At 35.7% G+C, this 20,934-nt stretch overlaps 17 non-coding genes across 17 annotated transcripts; all 17 read right to left on the reverse strand.

The window, feature by feature from the left end:
* Positions 1-417: 417 nt before the first annotated feature.
* Positions 418-489, reverse strand: TRNAC-GCA (transfer RNA cysteine (anticodon GCA)). The gene has a single exon. It is a non-coding gene; the product is annotated as a tRNA-Cys (tRNA).
* A 971-nt stretch (positions 490-1,460) lies between these two features.
* TRNAC-GCA (transfer RNA cysteine (anticodon GCA)) lies at positions 1,461-1,532 on the reverse strand. Its single transcript has one exon. It is a non-coding gene; the product is annotated as a tRNA-Cys (tRNA).
* A 1,679-nt stretch (positions 1,533-3,211) lies between these two features.
* Positions 3,212-3,283, reverse strand: TRNAC-GCA (transfer RNA cysteine (anticodon GCA)). Its single transcript has one exon. It is a non-coding gene; the product is annotated as a tRNA-Cys (tRNA).
* A 641-nt stretch (positions 3,284-3,924) lies between these two features.
* Positions 3,925-3,996, reverse strand: TRNAC-GCA (transfer RNA cysteine (anticodon GCA)). The gene has a single exon. It is a non-coding gene; the product is annotated as a tRNA-Cys (tRNA).
* A 907-nt stretch (positions 3,997-4,903) lies between these two features.
* On the reverse strand, positions 4,904-4,975 carry TRNAC-GCA (transfer RNA cysteine (anticodon GCA)). The gene has a single exon. It is a non-coding gene; the product is annotated as a tRNA-Cys (tRNA).
* A 641-nt stretch (positions 4,976-5,616) lies between these two features.
* TRNAC-GCA (transfer RNA cysteine (anticodon GCA)) lies at positions 5,617-5,688 on the reverse strand. The gene has a single exon. It is a non-coding gene; the product is annotated as a tRNA-Cys (tRNA).
* A 2,335-nt stretch (positions 5,689-8,023) lies between these two features.
* Positions 8,024-8,095, reverse strand: TRNAC-GCA (transfer RNA cysteine (anticodon GCA)). Its single transcript has one exon. It is a non-coding gene; the product is annotated as a tRNA-Cys (tRNA).
* A 968-nt stretch (positions 8,096-9,063) lies between these two features.
* TRNAC-GCA (transfer RNA cysteine (anticodon GCA)) lies at positions 9,064-9,135 on the reverse strand. Its single transcript has one exon. It is a non-coding gene; the product is annotated as a tRNA-Cys (tRNA).
* Positions 9,136-9,776: 641 nt separating this feature from the next.
* TRNAC-GCA (transfer RNA cysteine (anticodon GCA)) lies at positions 9,777-9,848 on the reverse strand. Its single transcript has one exon. It is a non-coding gene; the product is annotated as a tRNA-Cys (tRNA).
* A 1,236-nt stretch (positions 9,849-11,084) lies between these two features.
* On the reverse strand, positions 11,085-11,156 carry TRNAC-GCA (transfer RNA cysteine (anticodon GCA)). The gene has a single exon. It is a non-coding gene; the product is annotated as a tRNA-Cys (tRNA).
* Positions 11,157-11,797: 641 nt separating this feature from the next.
* On the reverse strand, positions 11,798-11,869 carry TRNAC-GCA (transfer RNA cysteine (anticodon GCA)). Its single transcript has one exon. It is a non-coding gene; the product is annotated as a tRNA-Cys (tRNA).
* Positions 11,870-13,878: 2,009 nt separating this feature from the next.
* Positions 13,879-13,950, reverse strand: TRNAC-GCA (transfer RNA cysteine (anticodon GCA)). The gene has a single exon. It is a non-coding gene; the product is annotated as a tRNA-Cys (tRNA).
* Positions 13,951-14,918: 968 nt separating this feature from the next.
* TRNAC-GCA (transfer RNA cysteine (anticodon GCA)) lies at positions 14,919-14,990 on the reverse strand. Its single transcript has one exon. It is a non-coding gene; the product is annotated as a tRNA-Cys (tRNA).
* Positions 14,991-16,285: 1,295 nt separating this feature from the next.
* TRNAC-GCA (transfer RNA cysteine (anticodon GCA)) lies at positions 16,286-16,357 on the reverse strand. The gene has a single exon. It is a non-coding gene; the product is annotated as a tRNA-Cys (tRNA).
* Positions 16,358-18,401: 2,044 nt separating this feature from the next.
* Positions 18,402-18,473, reverse strand: TRNAC-GCA (transfer RNA cysteine (anticodon GCA)). Its single transcript has one exon. It is a non-coding gene; the product is annotated as a tRNA-Cys (tRNA).
* Positions 18,474-18,728: 255 nt separating this feature from the next.
* On the reverse strand, positions 18,729-18,800 carry TRNAC-GCA (transfer RNA cysteine (anticodon GCA)). The gene has a single exon. It is a non-coding gene; the product is annotated as a tRNA-Cys (tRNA).
* A 968-nt stretch (positions 18,801-19,768) lies between these two features.
* TRNAC-GCA (transfer RNA cysteine (anticodon GCA)) lies at positions 19,769-19,840 on the reverse strand. Its single transcript has one exon. It is a non-coding gene; the product is annotated as a tRNA-Cys (tRNA).
* Positions 19,841-20,934: the final 1,094 nt, after the last annotated feature.

Genomic DNA, 20,934 nt, shown 5'->3' on the forward strand with positions numbered 1-20,934 from the left:
GCTGATATAATTTCTGCGGTTCTATCATCCTAAAATCAGCGGAAAATAAAGAACATGTTAAATATGTTAACGGCTGTCAAATTGACAGAGGAGTTTTCCTATTTTGTGTGGACTAATGGAGATTTTCCATTGACAACGATGGAACTCATTATTATGACTTAATATGCCGATTACTGGTATCCACTTAAGAGCTTGGCTAATTTTTGTCCGATGACCTCTAGATGTGCATTCGCTTAACAGGTTATAATGCATGTCTTCCTGCGAAAACAAGATTTTCCACTGGCAACCATGGAACTCAGTATTATCATAGAGTAAATATCGATTTGTGGTAACCTCTCAGCTAATTTACGCCCAATCACCTTTGAATTTCCAGCCGCTAAACGGATGATAAAGTACGTCTTTATTGAAAATTAAGGCAGGGGGCACTCGGATTTGAACCAAGGACCTCTTGATCTGCAGTCAAATGCTCTACCACTGAGCTATACCCCCAAATGAGCGCCTTTTTGGAGTGTTTCCCTGGGCAGACCTAGAACACTAAGTTTTTTCCAAAATGACTTTTTTTTTTCACACACTGGATATTTGTTCAATCATGTTTGGTAGCTGTAAAAAAATAATCAATGCTTTGTTTTTCTTTAAAGCAATGTTACTAATATTGGTTTTAAAAATCGTCCAATTTTTTGAATTTTTTTTGGCTGAACTTTTTCTGTTTTAGAGCTGATATAATTTCTGCGGTTCTATCATCCTAAAATCAGCGGAAAATAAAGAACATGTTAAATATGTTAACGGCTGTCAAATTGACAGAGGGGTTTTCCTATTTTGTATGGACTAATGGAGATTTTCCATTGACAACGATGGAACTCATTATTATGACTTAATATGCCGATTACTGGTATCCACTTAAGAGCTTGGCTAATTTTTGTCCGATGACCTCTAGATGTGCATTCGCTTAACAGGTTATAACGCATTTTCTTCCTGCGAAAACAAGATTTTCCACTGGCAACCATGGAACTCAGTATTATCATAGAGTAAATATCGATTTGTGGTAACCTCTCAGCTAATTTACGCCCAATCACCTTTGAATTTCCAGCCGCTAAATGGATGATAAAGTACGTCTTTATTGAAAATTAAGGCAAGGGGGCACTCGGATTTGAACCAAGGACCTCTTGATCTGCTGTCAAATGCGCTACCACTGAGCTATACCCCCAAACGAGCGCCTTTTGGGAGTGTTTCCCCAAGCAGACCTAGCATTCTATATATTTTCAAAAATGAGTTTCTTTACACACTGGATATTTGTTCAATCATGTTTGGTAGCTGCAAAAAAGAATCAACCATTTAATTATTTATTTTATAAGAAGTGTTTTTTCAAATTGGTTTAAAAACCTGTCCATTTTTGGTAATTTTTTTTGAATTTCTAGTAACTAATCAAATGATAAAGTATTTCTTTATTGAAAAGAAGGGCAAGGGGGCACTCGGATTTGAACCAAGGACCTCTTGATCTGCAGTCAAATGCTCTACCACTGAGCTATACCCCCAAACGAGCGCCCTTTCAGAATGCTTCCCTGGGCAGACCTAGAACACTAAGTTTTTTCCAAAATGACTTTTTTTTCACACACTGGATATTTGTTCAATCATGTTTGGTAGCTGTAAAAAAATAATCAATGCTTTGTTTTTCTTTAAAGCAATGTTACTAATATTGGTTTTAAAAATCGTCCAATTTTTTGAATTTTTTTTGGCTGAACTTTTTCTGTTTTAGAGCTGATATAATTTCTGCGGTTCTATCATCCTAAAATCAGCGGAAAATAAAGAACATGTTAAATATGTTAACGGCTGTCAAATTGACAGAGGAGTTTTCCTATTTTGTGTGGACTAATGGAGATTTTCCATTGACAACGATGGAACTCATTATTATGACTTAATATGCCGATTACTGGTATCCACTTAAGAGCTTGGCTAATTTTTGTCCGATGACCTCTAGATGTGCATTCGCTTAACAGGTTATAATGCATGTCTTCCTGCGGAAAACAAGATTTTCCACTGGCAACCATGGAACTCAGTATTATCATAGAGTAAATATCGATTTGTGGTAACCTCTCAGCTAATTTACGCCCAATCACCTTTGAATTTCCAGCCGCTAAACGGATGATAAAGTACGTCTTTATTGAAAATTAAGGCAGGGGGCACTCGGATTTGAACCAAGGACCTCTTGATCTGCAGTCAAATGCTCTACCACTGAGCTATACCCCAAATGAGCGCCTTTTTGGAGTGTTTCCCTGGGCAGACCTAGAACACTAAGTTTTTTCCAAAATGACTTTTTTTTTCACACACTGGATATTTGTTCAATCATGTTTGGTAGCTGTAAAAAATAATCAATGCTTTGTTTTTCTTTAAAGCAATGTTACTAATATTGGTTTTAAAAATCGTCCAATTTTTTGAATTTTTTTTGGCTGAACTTTTTCTGTTTTAGAGCTGATATAATTTCTGCGGTTCTATCATCCTAAAATCAGCGGAAAATAAAGAACATGTTAAATATGTTAACGGCTGTCAAATTGACAGAGGGGTTTTCCTATTTTGTATGGACTAATGGAGATTTTCCATTGACAACGATGGAACTCATTATTATGACTTAATATGCCGATTACTGGTATCCACTTAAGAGCTTGGCTAATTTTTGTCCGATGACCTCTAGATGTGCATTCGCTTAACAGGTTATAACGCATTTTCTTCCTGCGAAAACAAGATTTTCCACTGGCAACCATGGAACTCAGTATTATCATAGAGTAAATATCGATTTGTGGTAACCTCTCAGCTAATTTACGCCCAATCACCTTTGAATTTCCAGCCGCTAAATGGATGATAAAGTACGTCTTTATTGAAAATTAAGGCAAGGGGGCACTCGGATTTGAACCAAGGACCTCTTGATCTGCTGTCAAATGCGCTACCACTGAGCTATACCCCCAAACGAGCGCCTTTTGGGAGTGTTTCCCCAAGCAGACCTAGCATTCTATATATTTTCAAAAATGAGTTTCTTTACACACTGGATATTTGTTCAATCATGTTTGGTAGCTGCAAAAAAGAATCAACCATTTAATTATTTATTTTATAAGAAGTGTTTTTCAAATTGGTTTAAAAACCTGTCCATTTTTGGTAATTTTTTTTGAATTTCTAGTAACTAATCAAATGATAAAGTATTTCTTTATTGAAAAGAAGGGCAAGGGGGCACTCGGATTTGAACCAAGGACCTCTTGATCTGCAGTCAAATGCTCTACCACTGAGCTATACCCCCAAACGAGCGCCCTTTCAGAATGCTTCCCTGGGCAGACCTAGAACACTAAGTTTTTTCCAAAATGATTTTTTTTTTCACACACTGGATATTTGTTCAATCATGTTTGGTAGCTGTAAAAAAATAATCAATGCTTTGTTTTTCTTTAAAGCAATGTTACTAATATTGGTTTTAAAAATCGTCCAATTTTTTGAATTTTTTTTGGCTGAACTTTTTCTGTTTTAGAGCTGATATAATTTCTGCGGTTCTATCATCCTAAAATCAGCGGAAAATAAAGAACATGTTAAATATGTTAACGACTGTCAAATTGACAGAGGAGTTTTCCTATTTTGTGTGGACTAATGGAGATTTTCCATTGACAACGATGGAACTCATTATTATGACTTAATATGCCGATTACTGGTATCCACTTAAGAGCTTGGCTAATTTTTGTCCGATGACCTCTAGATGTGCATTCGCTTAACAGGTTATAACGCATGTCTTCCTGCGAAAACAAGATTTTCCACTGGCAACCATGGAACTCAGTATTATCATAGAGTAAATATCGATTTGTGGTAACCTCTCAGCTAATTTACACCCAATCACCTTTGAATTTCCAGCCGCTAAACGGATGATAAAGTACGTCTTTATTGAAAATTAAGGCAAGGGGGCACTCGGATTTGAACCAAGGACCTCTTGATCTGCAGTCAAATGCTCTACCACTGAGCTATACCCCCAAACGAGCGCCTTTTGGGAGTGTTTCCCCAAGCAGACCTAGCATTCTATATATTTTCAAAAATGAGTTTCTTTACACACTGGATATTTGTTCAATCATGTTTGGTAGCTGCAAAAAAGAATCAACCATTTAATTATTTATTTTATAAGAAGTGTTTTTCAAATTGGTTTAAAAACCTGTCCATTTTTGGTAATTTTTTTTGAATTTCTAGTAACTAATCAAATGATAAAGTATTTCTTTATTGAAAAGAAGGGCAAGGGGGCACTCGGATTTGAACCAAGGAAATCTTGATCTGCAGACAAATGCTCTACCACTGAGCTATACCCCCAAACGAGCACCTTTTGGGAGTGTTTCCCCAAGCAGACCTAGCATTCTATATATTTTCAAAAATGAGTTTCTTTACACACTGGATATTTGTTCAATCATGTTTGGTAGCTGCAAAAAAGAATCAACCATTTAATTATTTATTTTATAAGAAGTGTTTTTCAAATTGGTTTAAAAACCTGTCCATTTTTGGTAATTTTTTTTGAATTTCTAGTAACTAATCAAATGATAAATTATTTCTTTATTGAAAAGAAGGGCAAGGGGGCACTCGGATTTGAACCAAGGACCTCTTGATGTGCAGTCAAATGCTCTACCACTGAGCTATACCCCCAAACGAGCACCTTTTGGGAGTGTTTCCCCAAGCAGACCTAGCATTCTATATATTTTCAAAATGAGTTTCTTTACACACTGGATATTTGTTCAATCATGTTTGGTAGCTGCAAAAAAGAATCAACCATTTAATTATTTATTTTATAAGAAGTGTTTTTCAAATTGGTTTAAAAACCTGTCCATTTTTTGTAATTTTTTTGAATTTCTAGTAACTAATCAAATGATAAAGAATTTCTTTATTGAAAAGAAGGGCAAGGGGGCACTCGGATTTGAACCAAGGACCTCTTGATCTGCAGTCAAATGCTCTACCACTGAGCTATACCCCCAAACGAGCTCCTTTTTAGAGTGCTTCCCTGGGCAGACCTAGAACACTAAGTTTTTTCCAAAATGACTTTTTTTTTCACACACTGGATATTTGTTCAATCATGTTTGGTAGCTGTAAAAAAATAATCAATGCTTTGTTTTTCTTTAAAGCAATGTTACTAATATTGGTTTTAAAAATCGTCCAATTTTTTGAATTTTTTTTGGCTGAACTTTTTCTGTTTTAGAGCTGATATAATTTCTGCGGTTCTATCATCCTAAAATCAGCGGAAAATAAAGAACATGTTAAATATGTTAACGGCTGTCAAATTGACAGAGGAGTTTTCCTATTTTGTGTGGACTAATGGAGATTTTCCATTGACAACGATGGAACTCATTATTATGACTTAATATGCCGATTACTGGTATCCACTTAAGAGCTTGGCTAATTTTTGTCTGATGACCTCTAGATGTGCATTCGCTTAACAGGTTATAACGCATGTCTTCCTGCGAAAACAAGATTTTCCACTGGCAACCATGGAACTCAGTATTATCATAGAGTAAATATCGATTTGTGGTAACCTCTCAGCTAATTTACGCCCAATCACCTTTGAATTTCCAGCCGCTAAACGGATGATAAAGTACGTCTTTATTGAAAATTAAGGCAAGGGGGCACTCGGATTTGAACCAAGGACCTCTTGATCTGCAGTCAAATGCTCTACCACTGAGCTATACCCCCAAACGAGCGCCTTTTGGGAGTGTTTCCCCAAGCAGACCTAGCATTCTATATATTTTCAAAAATGAGTTTCTTTACACACTGGATATTTGTTCAATCATGTTTGGTAGCTGCAAAAAAGAATCAACCATTTAATTATTTATTTTATAAGAAGTGTTTTTCAAATTGGTTTAAAAACCTGTCCATTTTTTGTAATTTTTTTTGAATTTCTAGTAACTAATCAAATGATAAAGTATTTCTTTATTGAAAAGAAGGGCAAGGGGGCACTCAGATTTGAACCAAGGACCTCTTGATCTGCAGTCAAATGCTCTACCACTGAGCTATACCCCCAAACGAGCGCCCTTTCAGAATGCTTCCCTGGGCAGACCTAGAACACTAAGTTTTTTCCAAAATGACTTTTTTTTTCACACACTGGATATTTGTTCAATCATGTTTGGTAGCTGTAAAAAAATAATCAATGCTTTGTTTTTCTTTAAAGCAATGTTACTAATATTGGTTTTAAAAATCGTCCAATTTTTGAATTTTTTTGGGCTGAACTTTTTCTGTTTTAGAGCTGATATAATTTCTGCGGTTCTATCATCCTAAAATCAGCGGAAAATAAAGAACATGTTAAATATGTTAACGACTGTCAAATTGACAGAGGAGTTTTCCTATTTTGTGTGGACTAATGGAGATTTTCCATTGACAACGATGGAACTCATTATTATGACTTAATATGCCGATTACTGGTATCCACTTAAGAGCTTGGCTAATTTTTGTCCGATGACCTCTAGATGTGCATTCGCTTAACAGGTTATAACGCATGTCTTCCTGCGAAAACAAGATTTTCCACTGGCAACCATGGAACTCAGTATTATCATAGAGTAAATATCGATTTGTGGTAACCTCTCAGCTAATTTACGCCCAATCACCTTTGAATTTCCAGCCGCTAAACGGATGATAAAGTACGTCTTTATTGAAAATTAAGGCAAGGGGGCACTCGGATTTGAACCAAGGACCTCTTGATCTGCAGTCAAATGCTCTACCACTGAGCTATACCCCGAAACGAGCGCCTTTTGGGAGTGTTTCCCCAAGCAGACCTAGCATTCTATATATTTTCAAAATGAGTTTCTTTACACACTGGATATTTGTTCAATCATGTTTGGTAGCTGCAAAAAAGAATCAACCATTTAATTATTTATTTTATAAGAAGTGTTTTTCAAATTGGTTTAAAAACCTGTCCATTTTTTGTAATTTTTTTTGAATTTCTAGTAACTAATCAAATGATAAAGTATTTCTTTATTGAAAAGAAGGGCAAGGGGGCACTCGGATTTGAACCAAGGACCTCTTGATCTGCAGTCAAATGCTCTACTACTGAGCTATACCCTCAAACGAGCGCCTTTTTGGAGTGCTTCCCTGGGCAGACCTAGAACACTAAGTTTTTTCCAAAATGACTTTTTTTTTCACACACTGGATATTTGTTCAATCATGTTTGGTAGCTGTAAACAAATAATCAATGCTTTGTTTTTCTTTAAAGCAATGTTACTAATATTGGTTTTAAAAATCGTCCAATTTTTTGAATTTTTTTGGGCTGAACTTTTTCTGTTTTAGAGCTGATATAATTTCTGCGGTTCTATCATCCTAAAATCAGCGGAAAATAAAGAACATGTTAAATATGTTAACGGCTGTCAAATTGACAGAGGGGTTTTCCTATTTTGTATGGACTAATGGAGATTTTCCATTGACAACGATGGAACTCATTATTATGACTTAATATGCCGATTACTGGTATCCACTTAAGAGCTTGGCTAATTTTTGTCCGATGACCTCTAGATGTGCATTCGCTTAACAGGTTATAACGCATTTTCTTCCTGCGAAAACAAGATTTTCCACTGGCAACCATGGAACTCAGTATTATCATAGAGTAAATATCGATTTGTGGTAACCTCTCAGCTAATTTACGCCCAATCACCTTTGAATTTCCAGCCGCTAAATGGATGATAAAGTACGTCTTTATTGAAAATTAAGGCAAGGGGCCACTCGGATTTGAACCAAGGACCTCTTGATCTGCTGTCAAATGCGCTACCACTGAGCTATACCCCCAAACGAGCGCCTTTTAGGAGTGTTTCCCCAAGCAGACCTAGCATTCTATATATTTTCAAAAATGAGTTTCTTTACACACTGGATATTTGTTCAATCATGTTTGGTAGCTGCAAAAAAGAATCAACCATTTAATTATTTATTTTATAAGAAGTGTTTTTCAAATTGGTTTAAAAACCTGTCCATTTTTTGAAATTTTTTTTTGAATTTCTAGTAACTAATCAAATGATAAAGTATTTCTTTATTGAAAAGAAGGGCAAGGGGGCACTCGGATTTGAACCAAGGACCTCTTGATCTGCAGTCAAATGCTCTACCACTGAGCTATACCCCCAAACGAGCGCCTTTTTAGAGTGCTTCCCTGGGCAGACCTAGAACACTAAGTTTTTTCCAAAATGACTTTTTTTTTCACACACTGGATATTTGTTCAATCATGTTTGGTAGCTGTAAAAAAATAATCAATGCTTTGTTTTTCTTAAAAGCAATGTTACTAATATTGGTTTTAAAAATCGTCCAATTTTTTGAATTTTTTTGGGCTGAACTTTTTCTGTTTTAGAGCTGATATAATTTCTGCGGTTCTATCATCCTAAAATCAGCGGAAAATAAAGAACATGTTAAATATGTTAACGACTGTCAAATTGACAGAGGAGTTTTCCTATTTTGTGTGGACTAATGGAGATTTTCCATTGACAACGATGGAACTCATTATTATGACTTAATATGCCGATTACTGGTATCCACTTAAGAGCTTGGCTAATTTTTGTCCGATGACCTCTAGATGTGCATTCGCTTAACAGGTTATAACGCATGTCTTCCTGCGAAAACAAGATTTTCCACTGGCAACCATGGAACTCAGTATTATCATAGAGTAAATATCGATTTGTGGTAACCTCTCAGCTAATTTACGCCCAATCACCTTTGAATTTCCAGCCGCTAAACGGATGATAAAGTACGTCTTTATTGAAAATTAAGGCAAGGGGGCACTCGGATTTGAACCAAGGACCTCTTGATCTGCAGTCAAATGCTCTACCACTGAGCTATACCCCGAAACGAGCGCCTTTTGGGAGTGTTTCCCCAAGCAGACCTAGCATTCTATATATTTTCAAAAATGAGTTTCTTTACACACTGGATATTTGTTCAATCATGTTTGGTAGCTGCAAAAAAGAATCAACCATTTAATTATTTATTTTATAAGAAGTGTTTTTCAAATTGGTTTAAAAACCTGTCCATTTTTTGTAATTTTTTTTGAATTTCTAGTAACTAATCAAATGATAAAGTATTTCTTTATTGAAAAGAAGGGCAAGGGGGCACTCGGATTTGAACCAAGGACCTCTTGATCTGCAGTCAAATGCTCTACCACTGAGCTATACCCCCAAACGAGCGCCCTTTCAGAATGCTTCCCTGGGGAGACCTAGAACACTAAGTTTTTTCCAAAATGATTTTTTTTTTCACACACTGGATATTTGTTCAATCATGTTTGGTAGCTGTAAAAAAATAATCAATGCTTTGTTTTTCTTTAAAGCAATGTTACTAATATTGGTTTTAAAAATCGTCCAATTTTTTGAATTTTTTTGGGCTGAACTTTTTCTGTTTTAGAGCTGATATAATTTCTGCGGTTCTATCATCCTAAAATCAGCGGAAAATAAAGAACATGTTAAATATGTTAACGACTGTCAAATTGACAGAGGAGTTTTCCTATTTTGTGTGGACTAATGGAGATTTTCCATTGACAACGATGGAACTCATTATTATGACTTAATATGCCGATTACTGGTATCCACTTAAGAGCTTGGCTAATTTTTGTCCGATGACCTCTAGATGTGCATTCGCTTAACAGGTTATAACGCATGTCTTCCTGCGAAAACAAGATTTTCCACTGGCAACCATGGAACTCAGTATTATCATAGAGTAAATATCGATTTGTGGTAACCTCTCAGCTAATTTACGCCCAATCACCTTTGAATTTCCAGCCGCTAAACGGATGATAAAGTACGTCTTTATTGAAAATTAAGGCAAGGGGGCACTCGGATTTGAACCAAGGACCTCTTGATCTGCAGTCAAATGCTCTACCACTGAGCTATACCCCCAAACGAGCGCCTTTTGGGAGTGTTTCCCCAAGCAGACCTAGCATTCTATATATTTTCAAAAATGAGTTTCTTTACACACTGGATATTTGTTCAATCATGTTTGGTAGCTGCAAAAAAGAATCAACCATTTAATTATTTATTTTATAAGAAGTGTTTTTCAAATTGGTTTAAAAACCTGTCCATTTTTGGTAATTTTTTTTGAATTTCTAGTAACTAATCAAATGATAAAGTATTTCTTTATTGAAAAGAAGGACAAGGGGGCACTCGGATTTGAACCAAGGACCTCTTGATCTGCAGTCAAATGCTCTACAACTGAGCTATACCCCCAAACGAGCACCTTTTGGGAGTGTTTCCCCAAGCAGACCTAGCATTCTATATATTTTCAAAAATGAGTTTCTTTACACACTGGATATTTGTTCAATCATGTTTGGTAGCTGCAAAAAAGAATCAACCATTTAATTATTTATTTTATAAGAAGTGTTTTTCAAATTGGTTTAAAAACCTGTCCATTTTTGGTAATTTTTTTTGAATTTCTAGTAACTAATCAAATGATAAAGTATTTCTTTATTGAAAAGAAGGGCAAGGGGGCACTCGGATTTGAACCAAGGAAATCTTGATCTGCAGACAAATGCTCTACCACTGAGCTATACCCCCAAACGAGCACCTTTTGGGAGTGTTTCCCCAAGCAGACCTAGCATTCTATATATTTTCAAAAATGAGTTTCTTTACACACTGGATATTTGTTCAATCATGTTTGGTAGCTGCAAAAAAGAATCAACCATTTAATTATTTATTTTATAAGAAGTGTTTTTCAAATTGGTTTAAAAACCTGTCCATTTTTGGTAATTTTTTTTGAATTTCTAGTAACTAATCAAATGATAAAGTATTTCTTTATTGAAAAGAAGGGCAAGGGGGCACTCGGATTTGAACCAAGGACCTCTTGATGTGCAGTCAAATGCTCTACCACTGAGCTATACCCCCAAACGAGCACCTTTTGGGAGTGTTTCCCCAAGCAGACCTAGCATTCTATATATTTTCAAAAATGAGTTTCTTTACACACTGGATATTTGTTCAATCATGTTTGGTAGCTGCAAAAAAGAATCAACCATTTAATTATTTATTTTATAAGAAGTGTTTTTCAAATTGGTTTAAAAACCTGTCCATTTTTTGTAATTTTTTTTGAATTTCTAGTAACTAATCAAATGATAAAGAATTTCTTTATTGAAAAGAAGGGCAAGGGGGCACTCGGATTTGAACCAAGGACCTCTTGATCTGCAGTCAAATGCTCTACCACTGAGCTATACCCCCAAACGAGCGCCTTTTTAGAGTGCTTCCCTGGGCAGACCTAGAACACTAAGTTTTTTCCAAAATGACTTTTTTTTTCACACACTGGATATTTGTTCAATCATGTTTGGTAGCTGTAAAAAAATAATCAATGCTTTGTTTTTCTTTAAAGCAATGTTACTAATATTGGTTTTAAAAATCGTCCAATTTTTAGAATTTTTTTGGGCTGAACTTTTTCTGTTTTAGAGCTGATATAATTTCTGCGGTTCTATCATCCTAAAATCAGCGGAAAATAAAGAACATGTTAAATATGTTAACGGCTGTCAAATTGACAGAGGAGTTTTCCTATTTTGTGTGGACTAATGGAGATTTTCCATTGACAACGATGGAACTCATTATTATGACTTAATATGCCGATTACTGGTATCCACTTAAGAGCTTGGCTAATTTTTGTCCGATGACCTCTAGATGTGCATTCGCTTAACAGGTTATAACGCATGTCTTCCTGCGAAAACAAGATTTTCCACTGGCAACCATGGAACTCAGTATTATCATAGAGTAAATATCGATTTGTGGTAACCTCTCAGCTAATTTACGCCCAATCACCTTTGAATTTCCAGCCGCTAAACGGATGATAAAGTACGTCTTTATTGAAAATTAAGGCAAGGGGGCACTCGGATTTGAACCAAGGACCTCTTGATCTGCAGTCAAATGCTCTACCACTGAGCTATACCCCCAAACGAGCGCCTTTTGGGAGTGTTTCCCCAAGCAGACCTAGCATTCTATATATTTTCAAAAATGAGTTTCTTTACACACTGGATATTTGTTCAATCATGTTTGGTAGCTGCAAAAAAGAATCAACCATTTAATTATTTATTTTATAAGAAGTGTTTTTCAAATTGGTTTAAAAACCTGTCCATTTTTTGTAATTTTTTTTGAATTTCTAGTAACTAATCAAATGATAAAGTATTTCTTTATTGAAAAGAAGGGCAAGGGGGCACTCAGATTTGAACCAAGGACCTCCTGATCTGCAGTCAAATGCTCTACCACTGAGCTATACCCCCAAACGAGCGCCCTTTCAGAATGCTTCCCTGGGCAGACCTAGAACACTAAGTTTTTTCCAAAATGACTTTTTTTTTCACACACTGGATATTTGTTCAATCATGTTTGGTAGCTGTAAAAAAATAATCAATGCTTTGTTTTTCTTTAAAGCAATGTTACTAATATTGGTTTTAAAAATCGTCCAATTTTTTGAATTTTTTTTGGGCTGAACTTTTTCTGTTTTAGAGCTGATATAATTTCTGCGGTTCTATCATCCTAAAATCAGCGGAAAATAAAGAACATGTTAAATATGTTAACAGGTGTCAAATTGACAGAGGAGTTTTCCTATTTTGTGTGGACTAATGGAGATTTTCCATTGACAACGATGGAACTCATTATTATGACTTAATATGCCGATTACTGGTATCCACTTAAGAGCTTGGCTAATTTTTGTCCGATGACCTCTAGATGTGCATTCGCTTAACAGGTTATAACGCATGTCTTCCTGCGAAAACAAGATTTTCCACTGGCAACCATGGAACTCAGTATTATCATAGAGTAAATATCGATTTGTGGTAACCTCTCAGCTAATTTACGCCCAATCACCTTTGAATTTCCAGCCGCTAAACGGATGATAAAGTACGTCTTTATTGAAAATTAAGGCAAGGGGGCACTCGGATTTGAACCAAGGACCTCTTGATCTGCAGTCAAATGCTCTACCACTGAGCTATACCCCGAAACGAGCGCCTTTTGGGAGTGTTTCCCCAAGCAGACCTAGCATTCTATATATTTTCAAAAATGAGTTTCTTTACACACTGGATATTTGTTCAATCATGTTTGGTAGCTGCAAAAAAGAATCAACCATTTAATTATTTATTTTATAAGAAGTGTTTTTCAAATTGGTTTAAAAACCTGTCCATTTTTTGTAATTTTTTTTGAATTTCTAGTAACTAATCAAATGATAAAGTATTTCTTTATTGAAAAGAAGGGCAAGGGGGCACTCGGATTTGAACCAAGGACCTCTTGATCTGCAGTCAAATGCTCTACTACTGAGCTATACCCCCAAACGAGCGCCTTTTTGGAGTGCTTCCCTGGGCAGACCTAGAACACTAAGTTTTTTCCAAAATGACTTTTTTTTTCACACACTGGATATTTGTTCAATCATGTTTGGTAGCTGTAAAAAAATAATCAATGCTTTGTTTTTCTTTAAAGCAATGTTACTAATATTGGTTTTAAAAATCGTCCAATTTTTTGAATTTTTTTTGGCTGAACTTTTTCTGTTTTAGAGCTTATATAATTTCTGCGGTTCTATCATCCTAAAATCAGCGGAAAATAAAGAACATGTTAAATATGTTAACGGCTGTCAAATTGACAGAGGGGTTTTCCTATTTTGTGTGGACTAATGGAGATTTTCCATTGAAAACGATGGAACTCATTATTATGACTTAATATGCCGATTACTGGTATCCACTTAAGAGCTTGGCTAATTTTTGTCCGATGACCTCTAGATGTGCATTCGCTTAACAGGTTATAACGCATGTCTTCCTGCGAAAACAAGATTTTCTACTGGCAACCATGGAACTCAGTATTATCATAGAGTAAATATCGATTTGTGGTAACCTCTCAGCTAATTTACGCCCAATCACCTTTGAATTTCCAGCCGCTAAACGGATGATAAAGTACGTCTTTATTGAAAATTAAGGCAAGGGGGCACTCGGATTTGAACCAAGGACCTCTTGATCTGCAGTCAAATGCTCTACCACTGAGCTATACCCCCAAACGAGCACCTTTTGGGAGTGTTTCCCCAAGCAGACCTAGCATTCTATATATTTTAAAAAATGAGTTTCTTTACACACTGGATATTTGTTCAATCATGTTTGGTAGCTGCAAAAAAGAATCAACCATTTAATTATTTATTTTATAAGAAGTGTTTTTCAAATTGGTTTAAAAACCTGTCCATTTTTTGTAATTTTTTTTGAATTTCTAGTAACTAATCAAATGATAAAGTATTTCTTTATTGAAAAGAAGGGCAAGGGGGCACTCGGATTTGAACCAAGGACCTCTTGATCTGCAGTCAAATGCTCTACTACTGAGCTATACCCCCAAACGAGCGCCTTTTTGAAGTGCTTCCCTGGGCAGACCTAGAACACTAAGTTTTTTCCAAAATGACTTTTTTTTTCACACACTGGATATTTGTTCAATCATGTTTGGTAGCTGTAAAAAAATAATCAATGCTTTGTTTTTCTTTAAAGCAATGTTACTAATATTGGTTTTAAAAATCGTCCAATTTTTTGAATTTTTTTGGGCTGAACTTTTTCTGTTTTAGAGCTGATATAATTTCTGCGGTTCTATCATCCTAAAATCAGCGGAAAATAAAGAACATGTTAAATATGTTAACGGCTGTCAAATTGACAGAGGGGTTTTCCTATTTTGTGTGGACTAATGGAGATTTTCCATTGAAAACGATGGAACTCATTAATATGACTTAATATGCCGATTACTGGTATCCACTTAAGAGCTTGGCTAATTTTTGTCCGATGACCTCTAGATGTGCATTCGCTTAACAGGTTATAACGCATGTCTTCCTGCGAAAACAAGATTTTCCACTGGCAACCATGGAACTCAGTATTATCATAGAGTAAATATCGATTTGTGGTAACCTCTCAGCTAATTTACGCCCAATCACCTTTGAATTTCCAGCCGCTAAACGGATGATAAAGTACGTCTTTATTGAAAATTAAGGCAAGGGGGCACTCGGATTTGAACCAAGGACCTCTTGATCTGCAGTCAAATGCTCTACCACTGAGCTATACCCCCAAACGAGCACCTTTTGGGAGTGTTTCCCCAAGCAGACCTAGCATTCTATATATTTTAAAAAATGAGTTTCTTTACACACTGGATATTTGTTCAATCATGTTTGGTAGCTGCAAAAAAGAATCAACCATTTAATTATTTATTTTATAAGAAGTGTTTTTCAAATTGGTTTAAAAACCTGTCCATTTTTTGTAATTTTTTTTGAATTTCTAGTAACTAATCAAATGATAAAGTATTTCTTTATTGAAAAGAAGGGCAAGGGGGCACTCGGATTTGAACCAAGGACCTCTTGATCTGCAGTCAAATGCTCTACTACTGAGCTATACCCCCAAACGAGCGCCTTTTTGGAGTGCTTCCCTGGGCAGATCTAGAACACTAAGTTTTTTCCAAAATGACTTTTTTTTTCACACACTGGATATTTGTTCAATCATGTTTGGTAGCTGTAAAAAAATAATCAATGCTTTGTTTTTCTTTAAAGCAATGTTACTAATATTGGTTTTAAAAATCGTCCAATTTTTTGAATTTTTTTGGGCTGAACTTTTTCTGTTTTAGAGCTGATATAATTTCTGCGGTTCTATCATCCTAAAATCAGCGGAAAATAAAGAACATGTTAAATATGTTAACGGCTGTCAAATTGACAGAGGAGTTTTCCTATTTTGTGTGGACTAATGGAGATTTTCCATTGACAACGATGGAACTCATTATTATGACTTAATATGCCGATTACTGGTATCCACTTAAGAGCTTGGCTAATTTTTGTCCGATGACCTCTAGATGTGCATTCGCTTAACAGGTTATAACGCATGTCTTCCTGCGAAAACAAGATTTTCCACTGGCAACCATGGAACTCAGTATTATCATAGAGTAAATATCGATTTGTGGTAACCTCTCAGCTAATTTACGCCCAATCACCTTTGAATTTCCAGCCGCTAAACGGATGATAAAGTACGTCTTTATTGAAAATTAAGGCAAGGGGGCACTCGGATTTGAACCAAGGACCTCTTAATCTGCAGTCAAATGCTCCACCACAGAGCTATACCCCCAAACGAGCGCCTTTTGGGAGTGTTTCCCCAAGCAGACCTAGCATTCTATATATTTTCAAAAATGAGTTTCTTTACACACTGGATATTTGTTCAATCATGTTTGGTAGCTGCAAAAAAGAATCAACCATTTAATTATTTATTTTATAAGAAGTGTTTTTCAAATTGGTTTAAAAACCTGTCCATTTTTTGTAATTTTTTTTGAATTTCTAGTAACTAATCAAATGATAAAGTATTTCTTTATTGAAAAGAAGGGCAAGGGGGCACTCGGATTTGAACCAAGGACCTCTTGATCTGCAGTCAAATGCTCTACCACTGAGCTATACCCCCAAACGAGCGCCCTTTCAGAATGCTTCCCTGGGCAGACCTAGAACACTAAGTTTTTTCCAAAATGACTTTTTTTTTCACACACTGGATATTTGTTCAATCATGTTTGGTAGCTGTAAAAAAATAATCAATGCTTTGTTTTTCTTTAAAGCAATGTTACTAATATTGGTTTTAAAAATCGTCCAATTTTTTGAATTTTTTTTGGCTGAACTTTTTCTGTTTTAGAGCTGATATAATTTCTGCGGTTCTATCATCCTAAAATCAGCGGAAAATAAAGAACATGTTAAATATGTTAACGGCTGTCAAATTGACAGAGGGGTTTTCCTATTTTGTGTGGACTAATGGAGATTTTCCATTGAAAACGATGGAACTCATTATTATGACTTAATATGCCGATTACTAGTATCCACTTAAGAGCTTGGCTAATTTTTGTCCGATGACCTCTAGATGTGCATTCGCTTAACAGGTTATAACGCATGTCTTCCTGCGAAAACAAGATTTTCCACTGGCAACCATGGAACTCAGTATTATCATAGAGTAAATATCGATTTGTGGTAACCTCTCAGCTAATTTACGCCCTATCACCTTTGAATTTCCAGCCGCTAAACGGATGATAAAGTACGTCTTTATTGAAAATTAAGGCAAGGGGGCACTCGGATTTGAACCAAGGACCTCTTGATCTGCAGTCAAATGCTCTACCACTGAGCTATTCCCCCTAAACGAGCACCTTTTGGGAGTGTTTCCCCAAGCAGACCTAGCATTCTATATATTTTAAAAAATGAGTTTCTTTACACACTGGATATTTGTTCAATCATGTTTGGTAGCTGCAAAAAAGAATCAACCATTTAATTATTTATTTTATAAGAAGTGTTTTTCAAATTGGTTTAAAAACCTGTCCATTTTTTGTAATTTTTTTTGAATTTCTAGTAACTAATCAAATGATAAAGTATTTCTTTATTGAAAAGAAGGGCAAGGGGGCACTCGGATTTGAACCAAGGACCTCTTGATCTGCAGTCAAATGCTCTACTACTGAGCTATACCCCCAAACGAGCGCCTTTTTGGAGTGCTTCCCTGGGCAGATCTAGAACACTTTTGGGAGTGTTTCCCCAAGCAGACCTAGCATTCTATATATTTTAAAAAATGAGTTTCTTTACACACTGGATATTTGTTCAATCATGTTTGGTAGCTGCAAAAAAGAATCAACCATTTAATTATTTATTTTATAAGAAGTGTTTTTCAAATTGGTTTAAAAACCTGTCCATTTTTTGTAATTTTTTTTGAATTTCTAGTAACTAATCAAATGATAAAGTATTTCTTTATTGAAAAGAAGGGCAAGGGGGCACTCGGATTTGAACCAAGGACCTCTTGATCTGCAGTCAAATGCTCTACTACTGAGCTATACCCCCAAACGAGCGCCTTTTTGGAGTGCTTCCCTGGGCAGATCTAGAACACTAAGTTTTTTCCAAAATGACTTTTTTTTTCACACACTGGATATTTGTTCAATCATGTTTGGTAGCTGTAAAAAAATAATCAATGCTTTGTTTTTCTTTAAAGCAATGTTACTAATATTGGTTTTAAAAATCGTCCAATTTTTTGAATTTTTTTGGGCTGAACTTTTTCTGTTTTAGAGCTGATATAATTTCTGCGGTTCTATCATCCTAAAATCAGCGGAAAATAAAGAACATGTTAAATATGTTAACGGCTGTCAAATTGACAGAGGGGTTTTCCTATTTTGTGTGGACTAATGGAGATTTTCCATTGAAAACGATGGAACTCATTATTATGACTTAATATGCCGATTACTGGTATCCACTTAAGAGCTTGGCTAATTTTTGTCCGATGACCTCTAGATGTGCATTCGCTTAACAGGTTATAACGCATGTCTTCCTGCGAAAACAAGATTTTCCACTGGCAACCATGGAACTCAGTATTATCATAGAGTAAATATCGATTTGTGGTAACCTCTCAGCTAATTTACGCCCAATCACCTTTGAATTTCCAGCCGCTAAACGGATGATAAAGTACGTCTTTATTGAAAATTAAGGCAAGGGGGCACTTGGATTTGAACCAAGGACCTCTTGATCTGCAGTCAAATGCTCTACCACTGAGCTATACCCCCAAACGAGCACCTTTTGGGAGTGTTTCCCCAAGCAGACCTAGCATTCTATATATTTTAAAAAATGAGTTTCTTTACACACTGGATATTTGTTCAATCATGTTTGGTAGCTGCAAAAAAGAATCAACCATTTAATTATTTATTTTATAAGAAGTGTTTTTCAAATTGGTTTAAAAACCTGTCCATTTTTTGTAATTTTTTTTGAATTTCTAGTAACTAATCAAATGATAAAGAATTTCTTTATTGAAAAGAAGGGCAAGGGGGCACTCGGATTTGAACCAAGGACCTCTTGATCTGCAGTCAAATGCTCTACCACTGAGCTATACCCCCAAACGAGCGCCTTTTCAGAGTGCTTCCCTGGGCAGACCTAGAACACTAAGTTTTTTCCAAAATGACTTTTTTTTTCACACACTGGATATTTGTTCAATCATGTTTGGTAGCTGTAAAAAAATAATCAATGCTTTGTTTTTCTTTAAAGCAATGTTACTAATATTGGTTTTAAAAATCGTCCAATTTTTTGAATTTTTTTGGGCTGAACTTTTTCTGTTTTAGAGCTGATATAATTTCTGCGGTTCTATCATCCTAAAATCAGCGGAAAATAAAGAACATGTTAAATATGTTAACGGCTGTCAAATTGACAGAGGAGTTTTCCTATTTTGTGTGGACTAATGGAGATTTTCCATTGACAACGATGGAACTCATTATTATGACTTAATATGCCGATTACTGGTATCCACTTAAGAGCTTGGCTAATTTTTGTCCGATGACCTCTAGATGTGCATTCGCTTAACAGGTTATAACGCATGTCTTCCTGCGAAAACAAGATTTTCCACTGGCAACCATGGAACTCAGTATTATCATAGAGTAAATATCGATTTGTGGTAACCTCTCAGCTAATTTACGCCCAATCACCTTTGAATTTCCAGCCGCTAAACGGATGATAAAGTACGTCTTTATTGAAAATTAAGGCAAGGGGGCACTCGGATTTGAACCAAGGACCTCTTAATCTGCAGTCAAATGCTCCACCACTGAGCTATACCCCCAAACGAGCGCCTTTTGGGAGTGTTTCCCCAAGCAGACCTAGCATTCTATATATTTTCAAAAATGAGTTTCTTTACACACTGGATATTTGTTCAATCATGTTTGGTAGCTGCAAAAAAGAATCAACCATTTAATTATTTATTTTATAAGAAGTGTTTTTCAAATTGGTTTAAAAACCTGTCCATTTTTTGTAATTTTTTTTGAATTTCTAGTAACTAATCAAATGATAAAGTATTTCTTTATTGAAAAGAAGGGCAAGGGGGCACTCGGATTTGAACCAAGGACCTCTTGATCTGCAGTCAAATGCTCTACCACTGAGCTATACCCCCAAACGAGCGCCTTTTCAGAATGCTTCCCTGGGCAGACCTAGAACACTAAGTTTTTTCCAAAATGACTTTTTTTTTCACACACTGGATATTTGTTCAATCATGTTTGGTAGCTGTAAAAAAATAATCAATGCTTTGTTTTTCTTTAAAGCAATGTTACTAATATTGGTTTTAAAAATCGTCCAATTTTTTGAATTTTTTTGGGCTGAACTTTTTTTGTTTTAGAGCTGATATAATTTCTGCGGTTCTATCATCCTAAAATCAGCGGAAAATAAAGAACATGTTAAATATGTTAACGGCTGTCAAATTGACAGAGGAGTTTTCCTATTTTGTGTGGACTAATGGAGATTTTCCATTGACAACGATGGAACTCATTATTATGACTTAATATGCCGATTACTGGTATCCACTTAAGAGCTTGGCTAATTTTTGTCCGATGACCTCTAGATGTGCATTCGCTTAACAGGTTATAACGCATGTCTTCCTGCGAAAACAAGATTTTCCACTGGCAACCATGGAACTCAGTATTATCATAGAGTAAATATCGATTTGTGGTAACCTCTCAGCTAATTTACGCCCAATCACCTTTGAATTTCCAGCCGCTAAACGGATGATAAAGTACGTCTTTATTGAAAATTAAGGCAAGGGGGCACTCGGATTTGAACCAAGGACCTCTTGATCTGCAGTCAAATGCTCCACCACTGAGCTATACCCCCAAACGAGCGCCTTTTGGGAGCGTTTCCCCAAGCAGACCTAGCATTCTATATATTTTCAAAAATGAGTTTCTTTACACACTGGATATTTGTTCAATCATGTTTGGTAGCTGCAAAAAAGAATCAACCATTTAATTATTTATTTTATAAGAAGTGTTTTTCAAATTGGTTTAAAAACCTGTCCATTTTTTGTAATTTTTTTTTGAATTTCTAGTAACTAATCAAATGATAAAGTATTTCTTTATTGAAAAGAAGGGCAATGGAGCACTCGGACTTGAACCAAGGACCTCTTGATCTGCAGTCAAATGCTCTACCACTGAGCTATACCCCCAAACGAGCGCCTTTTCAGAAGGCTTCCCTGGGCAGACCTAGAACACTAAGTTT

Source organism: Dendropsophus ebraccatus, chromosome 7 (assembly GCF_027789765.1).
Source record: "Dendropsophus ebraccatus isolate aDenEbr1 chromosome 7, aDenEbr1.pat, whole genome shotgun sequence".
Lineage (NCBI taxonomy): Eukaryota > Metazoa > Chordata > Amphibia > Anura > Hylidae > Dendropsophus > Dendropsophus ebraccatus.